Below are 10,260 nucleotides of genomic sequence, written 5' to 3' on the forward strand. Positions count from 1 at the left end.
ATTATGGGCTGACTAATTTGAGTCACGGTGCTCTTAGGTGATCCACTCAAATTGCACCAGTCATCTTCGGCCATGTATCATAGAATGGTGAAATGATGCAGCGATTGACGTGGCATAGCCTCCTGAAAATCCAATTGGTCCGCAACGAAGGGGTCAATATCTGTACGAGAAATTTAATCTGGACGGTGAATAACAGGGAGCAATGTAATCGGGCGGCGGAAATTTTATCCCGCATTCGGAAGTCTATGCAAAAATCTGCACCTTTCCGTTTCCGGACGCTTCTGGAAGCTGAGCCCCGTTCCACCAATTCCCATTCTCCTCTCTTTTTGTTTTTCTTTCCTCTCCCTTTCGTCGATGAGCCTGGCGGTGGCTTCTTCGGACATCTGTCAGCTCCCATTTCGCTGCTTCGAGCACCAAGAGGTTTATACAACCTCTTCCTCTTCCTCCTCTTTTGGTTATGCTGTCTCCCACTCTGTCTTTGGAAAGAATTCTTGATATATTTTTTTGATTCTGCTACCATGTTCGACTTGCTCGTGGATGCATTTGTGCTTGTTTTGTTGCTAAAATTCTTGTGTATTTTGTGTGGCTTGAGGTTTTTCGTGCTATTCATTTACTTGCTTATAGTTTTATTCTTTTTGAGGGGTTGCGGCCTTCCTCTTTGGGCAGCATAAGTGACAATAGTGTTGCTAATCAACTTGGTGGTGGGATTTCTACACTTCGACTTGATGGGGCTAATCTTTGGATGCTGAGAAAGTGAATACCTGGTATGTTAAAGAGGGATCCTGTTACTGTGTCTGATCCAAGCTATTATTTATTGTCCATGGATTAGCATGCAACTTGATAGCCCATTTGGCTTGTAAAGTATTCTTCATTTTATTTATTTATTTTCACATTTTGGTACGAAGCATTGCTGAGTTGGGTATGAATTCCCTTTCCTGAGCTCAGTACTTGGATCTTCTACTTGTGACTTTCCTACAGCTGGATTGATTAAATGTTAATTCTAGAAAACACTGGGCATCTGGCCTTTGCTAGCACGGTCTAGCATGAATATTGTCCCGTGGTATTTCAAATTCTGATTGTTTTCTTAAATTCACTGTTATAACCCAAAACCTAATTCAGCTCACAAAAGTCCAAAATAAAAAAAAAAAAAAAAAACAGAGGAATTCAAAATCGGAAAGAAGACTCCCGATAGGAGTCTTCTTCTCCGGCGAGATCCGGGCTAGATCAGGACTCCTAGGACCCCTCGAAGTCCTAGGGCCCCCTATAAGAATACCCTTTTCCCTTGAGACCGGACATTGGCCTCTTCCCTCTCTCCTTCTCTCCGATTTTTCCGAAATAGAGCCGCGGACACCACCTTGTCTTCACCGTGACTGCTCTCCGACGAAGTCACCGGAGGTCAAGGTAAGCTTCCCTCTTTTTCCTCTCTTCCTTCCCCTTCTTTCCGTGCTCTTGTGCGCGGCTGCCGGCAACGAGAGTCGCCGATTTTCGATCGGGGAAAGAGACCTCTGTTTTGGTCTCTTTCCCGTAGATTTTTCCGGCACCGGCGATCGAAATCGATCGCCGGCCACGCTCCTCCGTGACCGAGGGAGTGGCCCCCGTCGGCCGCTGGCCTCCGCTGCGGCGGTCGTGGCCTGAACGGCCCGGCAAAAGAGGGGATGCCGGTCCCCTGTTCCGGCGCGGGCAGAGCCAAGAAGAAGAAGAAGAAGAAGAAGAAAAAGAAAAGAAAAGAAAAAGAAAAGAAAAGAAGAAAAGGAAAAGAAAAGAAAAAGAAAAGAAGAAAAAAGAAGAAAAAAAAAAGAAAAGAAAAAGAAGAAAAAAAAAAGAGAGAAAAAGAAAAGAAAAGAAAAGAAAAGAATAAATATAATAATAATAATAATAACAAAATATATATATATATATACTTATATATATATATATATGAACAAATAAATAAATAAATAAATAAATAATAAAATAAAATAAAATAAAAATGATAAGAGAGAGAGTTTCTCTCTCCTCTCTCTTCTTTCAGTCTGAACCTGACTTTCTCTCTCTGGAATTGGACTTTCTCTCTCTAGGTTGTTTCTCTTTCTTGATGAATTTCTCTCTCTCTAAAGTTATTCCTCTAAGATTAGCGAAGTGGAAGGCTTTATCTGATGTTTTTGATCGAGTTTAGGAAAGAGTCGATTTTAAGTGAGGTTTTGAATTGGGATTTGTTTAGATTTAATTTTGAATTAAAATTAATATAAAAATATAATTTTGAATAATAGGCACGGAAGAATCACTTAGAAGTTAGTCGATCTGTTCATTCAGTGCTCCGTGAAAGGTAAGTAATGAATCATCTTCTCGAGATATTCCATATTTATTCTGAAAATAAATAATTATTCTCTGAAATTATGTATGATTTATGAAATTATGTTTTAAAAGAATAGTGCTTTTGAAATATTATGGTACGTCGATTTATGCACATGTTCAGTGAAAAATTATGATATATTATGGTACTAAGTATTTTGATACAGATCGAATTTATGCTCTCAGCCTAATTATGTTTCAGTGGGCCCTGCCAATGGGGATTATATGTTGGTACTCAGTGGACCCTGCCAGTGGGGGTTGTGTGCTGGTGTTTGTGGATCCTGCCAATGGGGGTTGTGCGCTGGTATTTGTGGACCCTGCCAGTGAGAGTTGTGCGCTGGTATTCTGTGGACCCCGCCAATGGGGGTTAAACGTTGGTCATAGTCGAGGCTGTTGAGTTACGAGTGTTTTGAATCGAATCGGATTTATGATTATATTATATGTGAATATTTGAAAATATTTGATTTGTATTAAATCAGCATGAAATATAATCTTATGTTTATTTGCAGTATTATTCTTGAAAATTATATAATATCTGAATTATCTAGTTGAGATATTTGTTATTTACTGGGCTGTCTAGCTCATTACCTTTCTTTCTATTTTTCAGATTCAGATAATTAATTTCGAGCGTGGGACGAAATATTGGGACAGAGCTTTTAGAAGCGAGATTAGCATTGTCAACTTCATTGAACTTAGATCTATTATTTTATTGTTAGCAAAAATTTTATTGGATGTAAGACATTTGATTTAATTATTTGAATTACAGTTGAATAATAATTATTTGAATTTATTCCGCTGCGATGCATTGATATCGTGATGAGATGCCTTGCATGTTTATGGAGAGAGTTCTTCATGAGTATGCGGCGGTTGTCGCGACCCTTGATTCATAATCTCGGGTCGGGGGCGTGACATTCACTATATGAGCTGACCGATTTTCTTTATTTGTCAAGATAGCCTACTACTTGATCTCCTTGTTTTACGAGGCGATAAGACCGCACTACTTGGGGTATGTCATCTGTGACATAGTTTCCCCTTACATAATCCTTGCTTTTTACAAGCTCTCGTATGCTAGCATACCAATTGAATTCTCCAAGCAGTATCTAGGGAGGATGTCAAAGCCGGTACCTACAGAAGAAACTCCTGTTGTATATTAAAGTTTGAAAGAAAGTATTCTCGACTGGATTTTTTTCGTATGCCAAAACATGGGCAAGCCCTTGACTAGTCTACACAGTTCTGTATGCTAAGTTAGACAAACCTGCTTTTACATTATTTAGATTGTCAAAGAAGAATCGGTGAGCCTTCGTTTCTTGGATGATGATTTCAGCCCTTTTGATATGGAGACTGAGACATCTGTATCTTTGTACTGAACAAATAAAGAAATAGGGGTGCAGTTCATTCCTTTTCCCTCCGGCACTTCTCAATTTGGCAAATTCATTGTATCCATAATTTTGATCTGCATAGCTTTGTCCCACTTCATGTGATGATGCTGATCTTATTACATAATTTGTTGATGAATATCAACTATCTTGACAAAGTCATGAGCTTTGATGGTGCTCCCTGAGGTGGGGCAATACATCTTTCATTGGTAGTCACCTAAATGAATCTTGTAGTTTTGTATGCATCCTAGTAAAGGAAATTGTTTGAGACAGACTGAATATATTTGGAAAAACATGCATCCTATTGAAATGCTTGAGCGGTTGCTTATTGTTTCTTTTGATATTGCAAGTATCAAAGAAAAGTCTATGTCGTGTGTAAATATAATTCCCTTGATATTGTTGACATAATCCTTAATAATGTGCCCTGTGCAAGCTAGGGAGATCATTTCATGTTTTGAAAGTTATCACTTGGTCTAGAAATTTTTTACCATGAAAGTTGATTTTAGAAGATTTTTGCTACTTGAATGCTTTGAGACCTTTGCTCAAGGAGAAGAATGATAAAAATGCTGATTTTTTTTCAGAAGTTTTGAAATCATCAAAGTTAGTGAATTAGTAAAACTTAAGGAATTCTAGTTGGTTTTTGGTTTTGTTACATTTTCTTTTCCTTTTGCAAAGCATCTAATTTTTGTGTTAGCTAGATTTTTGATTTTTTAAATGGGAAGATAGTTTTAGCATCCTTTTGTTAAAAAAAAAATAAAAACTAAGCATCCACATAATGGCTTATTACTGTTGTAGATTGGTTTGGAGAACTTCTAGAGGTAAAACTGTTTCTTTCTTTATTACTTTATCTGTATGTTTTCTTTTTATACTGTCTATCTTCTTAATCTCCATCTCTGTCTTCTTAAATTTAAGATTTTTGTTCTTTTATTTATTGTCATATCTAAACCAACAAACTTTGCTGATTATATCTTCTCTATCTCTAGTTGATACAACCAAAGGTGCTTGGAACGATATATACGGCCATGTTGTCTCTATTTCTTAAATCATTTCTTACATGTTGATCAAAGGCCTCTTTTGAATAATATAAGTTTTGATGATTTCATCATTTTGCAAAGTTGTACCAATACATAACTATATATGTTTTCCAAGAACATGTCTTCTTGTTTTTCAGAAAAAACTAGTAAGGTGAAATTTTATAGATGAAGAAAGGAATGTTGCTTTTGAGCTTTTCTCATTTTCTATGACATGGTATCAGCTCTGTCAGTGCATATTATGTTAGATAGGTCTTGAGGAATATCCAAATCACTTGATGGGATGCCCCACAAAATTTCATATTGGTTTTGTTGGGTATAAAATAACCCCAGCCGAAGTTCGTAAGAGGCCAATCCTCCCAGGACTCTTTCGGCTTCCGACCTTGTATGGCGTCTTTCTGAATTCTCCCGGCCGTTTGAGCTTCTACAGTACCATCTAGACTCCTCCAGCAGTTGACCTTCCATAGTGTCCTCCAGATTTCTCCAACGAACGAACTCCTATCATATCCTCCGGACTTTTCCAATAATGAGCTCCTTCAGTCGTCTATCGGACTGCTCCAAATGCTCACTGGGCTTCACTATCTGCTGATTTCCTACAGTGATCGACTACTCTCAGAATCTCTTTCAGACTTCCTCCTGTCACGATCGACTTTACTCCGAGTTTCTCCCGGACTTCGTCAATGTCCGGGCTTCTCCAACAACAGGACTTCTATAGTAACCAGACTCCATCCAAGTTTCTACAGTGGTCGACCGTCTTTCGAATGTCATCCGAGCTTCTACAGTAAGCGAATTTCGTCCGAACTTTTATTGCAAACGGACTTCAGTCGAGCTTCTACAATAAGCGGTTTCCATCCGGACTTCCACGACAATCGGTCTCCATCCGAGCTTCTACAGTAAGCGGCCTCCTTCCGGACTTCTGCAAGAACCGAATTTCGTTCGAACTTCTACATCAGACAAATTCCAGACGGACTTCTCTAGCAATCAGACTCCAGTCGGATTTCTCCAGCAGAAAGTTTCCGTCCGGGCTTCTACAGTAGATGACTTCCATCTGCAGCATCAATGCTTAAGGCACCCAACCACAGTTAACCCGTCATCTACCTTAGAAACATCCGAGCTTCTCTTAGATTACTGAGACAGAGAGCTATTCCGCTCCACCAGACATCCCAACCGAGCTTCAGCCGTCCGATCTGAACTCTCCAGCAAGTCGCGACAACGAACACCACTCCACTCTCTGTAACAAACTCCACTACTCTCCATAACAAACTCCACGTGGTCCCGAACGGCTCACTACCAGGCAGTTACAGACGTCGCTGTCAATCGGTTACGCTCTTCCGTCTATAAAAGAGACTCCCCCAGATACATTCTCCTCTAAGCTCTAAGCACTATCTCTAAACTCTGCTAAAATCCCATTCGAGTACTCCATTTCTGTTGAAGCAGAGTACTGACTTGAGCATCGGAGAGTGTTGCCGGAGCACCCCCAACTCTGGTTTAGACTTTCCTTGCAGATCCCGACGGCGGCCGTGATCCCCTCGACTCCAGCTTCTTCGGTATCGGCAGAATTCTGCACCAACAGGTATTTTTCAATGTGTTAAAAAAACATATGTCGGTTCATATACAGATTTAAATCTGTAAACATGGATATTTTTGTATCAAGCAATGTTGCAAGAATTGCTTCATAGAATCTACGATTTGATAGTTTTATATATATCTACCACCATTCAGTTATAACTTCTAATGGCTAAAGCAAGGACAACTTTCTAAATGGATCTAGAACTTAGTTTGTTTAGACTAGATGGTACCTTGCTTTGAGGTATATAGATGAGGAAATTAATTAATAGCAGCTAGCTTATTAAGATTTCGAAAATGCCAACTGTATAAAGAAGTAATTTTTTTCTAAAATGAAAAATATAAATAATTTGCACTGGTAATCATGAAGTTTGACTTATGAAACAAGCACCAAAATCACAAAATATGGCTGTCCAAATCACGAAATATGGTTGTGGAGTGAAGATAGAAAAAATTGCTACAATCTCCCGGAGCCATCATTGTTGAAATATTGCAACAATCTGTCAGAACCATTAAGGTTTCATGTAGGAAAATTAATCATATTGCTTAGACATTCCAGGGAATGTTAACTTGACGTATTGGCTGTTTGATAGCAATCATCTTTACTTGCTCCAGATATGGAAAAATGTGTTCTTGTTCAATATTTGTACAAGGTTACACACTTAATTTGTTTAGGTACTCAGTTTCTATTATAACTTTTTATTTATTTCTGCACATGATTAAGTGAATTGTGCATACTGCATATTATAATCTTTGTGAGAGTATGCTTGCTGTTTAAGTACCCTGGTTTCAGCAAAATTTAGTTCTTATACAATCTGTCTTCGTGCATGGGGTTTTCCAAGAGGCTAAATTGGGTACAGTGCTGAGATTAAGGGCTTTACTCTATAGAGGACTAGGATACCACATTAAGTGGCTGAGCTTTATTTTCTTTCTATTAGGTGAAGAGTCCTTGCTTGCAACATATTTTCTTTAATAAGCTGCATGTGTGGTCTATTAATAAGTCCTCCCACCCTTGTACTTCAAAAACTTTAAATGCTAATGAGCTTTCTTGGGGGTCCCTCCCTTTCTTTGTGTAAGGTGATTATGCTATCCATCTCTCTCTCATGATTTTGTGGGAACTTTTAAGGGACGGCTTGCAAGAGTTAAAATCATTACTAATCTCTGTTTTGGGTGTCGGTACCCTTCTTGACTGAACTCTTCTCAAATCCACTCTATAGGCATAAATTCATAAACTATCCATATGAAATACTAGACTTTGCCCAATTTTGTTATCTGGTAGTTCGCTGACAGGCAAGCAGAAAACTTCTAGTAAGCCTGTAACTTTATTATCGGCATCTCTTCGAAACTGATCTAACGATGGATATTGATTGCCTTGAAATTTGCCTCTGGTGAGTTAATCAAATTTTAGGTACGGTACATTGGTGTGAAAACCTTGCGCAAATCTATGTTGATACATAGCAACCCTATTGCCTTTAGACCTATTAATAACATGAAAAAGCCCAGATTACTTATCAAATTTAATCCTGCATCTTGGTGGTTATCTATGTCATCATAACAAGTACATGGAGGGGTAATGGTAAACTTAAGTTGCTGCAACATTACAAGGAAATAACTAACATAATTTGGATGTGCAGTACCTCAGGAACACATGATTGAAAGGATCAAGTTCTATGGTTTTAGAAATATATATTTCATTTTCTATGGGTTCGATAATAAATCTTCAATATGTATTGAGAAATTAACTGGATTGATGTTCATAAGTGTATAATAACAGCACATGCTTAGTTGCTCAATGAACAGTGCTTGGAGGTAGTCGAGGGAACAAGTGTGACTTTAGAAATTTGAAACTTATAGAAATAACAGAAGTTGTAGAATCTCGATGATACGGACATCATGATATTTTCAAGCTGACGAACTGACTGATATTTTGGATTCTAGAAATTCTGAAATTCTGTTGCTTTTGGACGCTCCGTGTGACACATGGGAATAAAAACACTTGTAAATGGATCAGCCTGCTTGGTGATTGTGTGATAGCCCAACCAAATCAAGCCCACATAAGCCCAAAACAGAAAAAAAAAAAAAAAAAAAAAATAGAAAAAAAAATAGAGCAACCGGGAAGAAGACTCCCGGTAGGAGTCTTCTTCTCCGGCGAATCCCGAGCAAATTAGGACTCCTAGGACCCCTCGGAGTCCTAGGGTGCTCTATAAGAAGACCCCCTCCCTCTTGAGACCGATCATTGGCCTCCTCCCTCTCTCTTTCTCTCCGTTCTTCTCGATCGAAGGCCGCGGACACCCTTTGATTTCTCGCCGTGATTGCCGCCGACGAGGTCTCCGGAGGCTGAGGTAAGTTTTCCTCTTCCTCCCCTCTTTCTTCTCCTTCCTCCCCGTGCATTTGTGCGCGGCTGCCGGCGACAAAAATCGCCGATTTTCGATCGGGAAAGGGACCTCTGTTTTTGGGTCTCTTTTCCTTGAAGTTTCCGGCGCCGGCGATCGGAATTGATCGCCGGCCACCCTCCTCCGTGACCGGGGGAGTGATTCCCGTCGGCCGCCGGCCTCCGCCGCGGCGGCCGTGGCCCGAATGGCCGGTCAAGGCCGAGGGGACGCCGGTCCCCTGTTCCGGTGCGGGAAGAACCGAGAAGAAGAAGAAGAAAAAAAAGAAAAAGAAAAGAAAAGAAAAAGAAAAGAAAAGAAGAAAAAGAAAAAGAAAAAGAAGAAAAAGAAAAGAAAAGGAAAGAAAAAGAAGAAAAAAAAAAAAGAAGAAAAAGAAAAGAAAAGAAAATAATAATAATATTAATAAAAATAAATAAATAAATATATATGTATATTTATATATATATATATATAAGTAAGTAAATAAATAAATAAATAAATAAATAAATAAATTAATTAAAATTGATGAGAGAGAGAGTTTCTCTCTCTTCTCTCTCTCCTTTTCAGTCTGAACTCTGACTTTCTCTCTCTAGAATTGGACTTTCTCTCTCTACTTTCTCTCTCTAGAATTTTCTCTCTCTAGAATATTTCTCTCTCTTGATGGATTCCTCTCTCTCTAAAGTTATTCCTCTAGGATTAACGTAGTGGAAGGCTTCATCTGATGATTCTGATCAAGTTTAGAGACGAGTCTGATTTTAAGCGAGATTTTGATTTTGAGATTTGTTAGATTTAATTTTGAATTAAAATTAATGTAAAAATATAATTTTGAATAATAGGCACGGAAGAATCTCCTAGAAGTTAGTCGATCCATTCATTCAGTGCTCCGTGAAAGGTAAGTAATGAATCATCTTCTCGAGATATTCCATATTTATTCTGAAAATAAATAATTATTCTCTGAAATTATACATGATTTATGGAATTATGTTTTGAAAGAAAAGTGCATTTTGAAATGTTATGGTATATCGATTTATGCACATATTTAGTGAAAGATTATGATATATGTTGTGGTACTAAGTGTTTTGATACAGATCGAATTTATGCTCTCAGCCTAACTATGTTTCAGTGGGCCCCGCCAATGGGGATTATACGTTGGTACTTTGTGGACCCTGCCAGTGGGGGTTGTGCGCTGGTATTTGTGGATCCTGCCAGTGGGGGTTGTGCGCTGGTATTTCTGGACCCTGCCAGTGGGGGTTGTGCGCTGGTATTCTGTGGACCCCGCCAATGGGGGTTAAACGTTGGTCATAGTCGAGGCTGTTGAGTTACGAGTGTTTTTGAATCGAATCGGATTTATGAATATATTATATGTGAATATTTGAAAATATTGGATCTGCATTAAATCAGCATGAAATATATTTTTATGTTTTATTTGCAGCATTGTTCTTGAAAATTAAATAATATCTGAATATCTGGTAGAGATACTTGTTACTTACTGGGCCGTCTAGCTCATTACCTTTCTTTCTATTTTTCAGATTCAGATAATTAATTTCGAGCGTGGAAAGAAATTTTGGGACAGAGCTTTTAGAGGCG

At 38.6% G+C, this 10,260-nt stretch overlaps 1 long non-coding RNA gene across 1 annotated transcript; it reads left to right on the forward strand.

The window, feature by feature from the left end:
* The first annotated feature begins 280 nt into the window (after window positions 1-280).
* LOC105036002 (uncharacterized) lies at window positions 281-9,567 on the forward strand. The gene is made up of 4 exons (XR_012136964.1): window positions 281-420; window positions 625-764; window positions 2,939-8,646; window positions 9,510-9,567. It is a non-coding gene; the product is annotated as an uncharacterized lncRNA (long non-coding RNA).
* The last annotated feature ends 693 nt before the right edge of the window (window positions 9,568-10,260 follow it).

Source organism: Elaeis guineensis, chromosome 14 (assembly GCF_000442705.2).
Source record: "Elaeis guineensis isolate ETL-2024a chromosome 14, EG11, whole genome shotgun sequence".
Lineage (NCBI taxonomy): Eukaryota > Viridiplantae > Streptophyta > Magnoliopsida > Arecales > Arecaceae > Elaeis > Elaeis guineensis.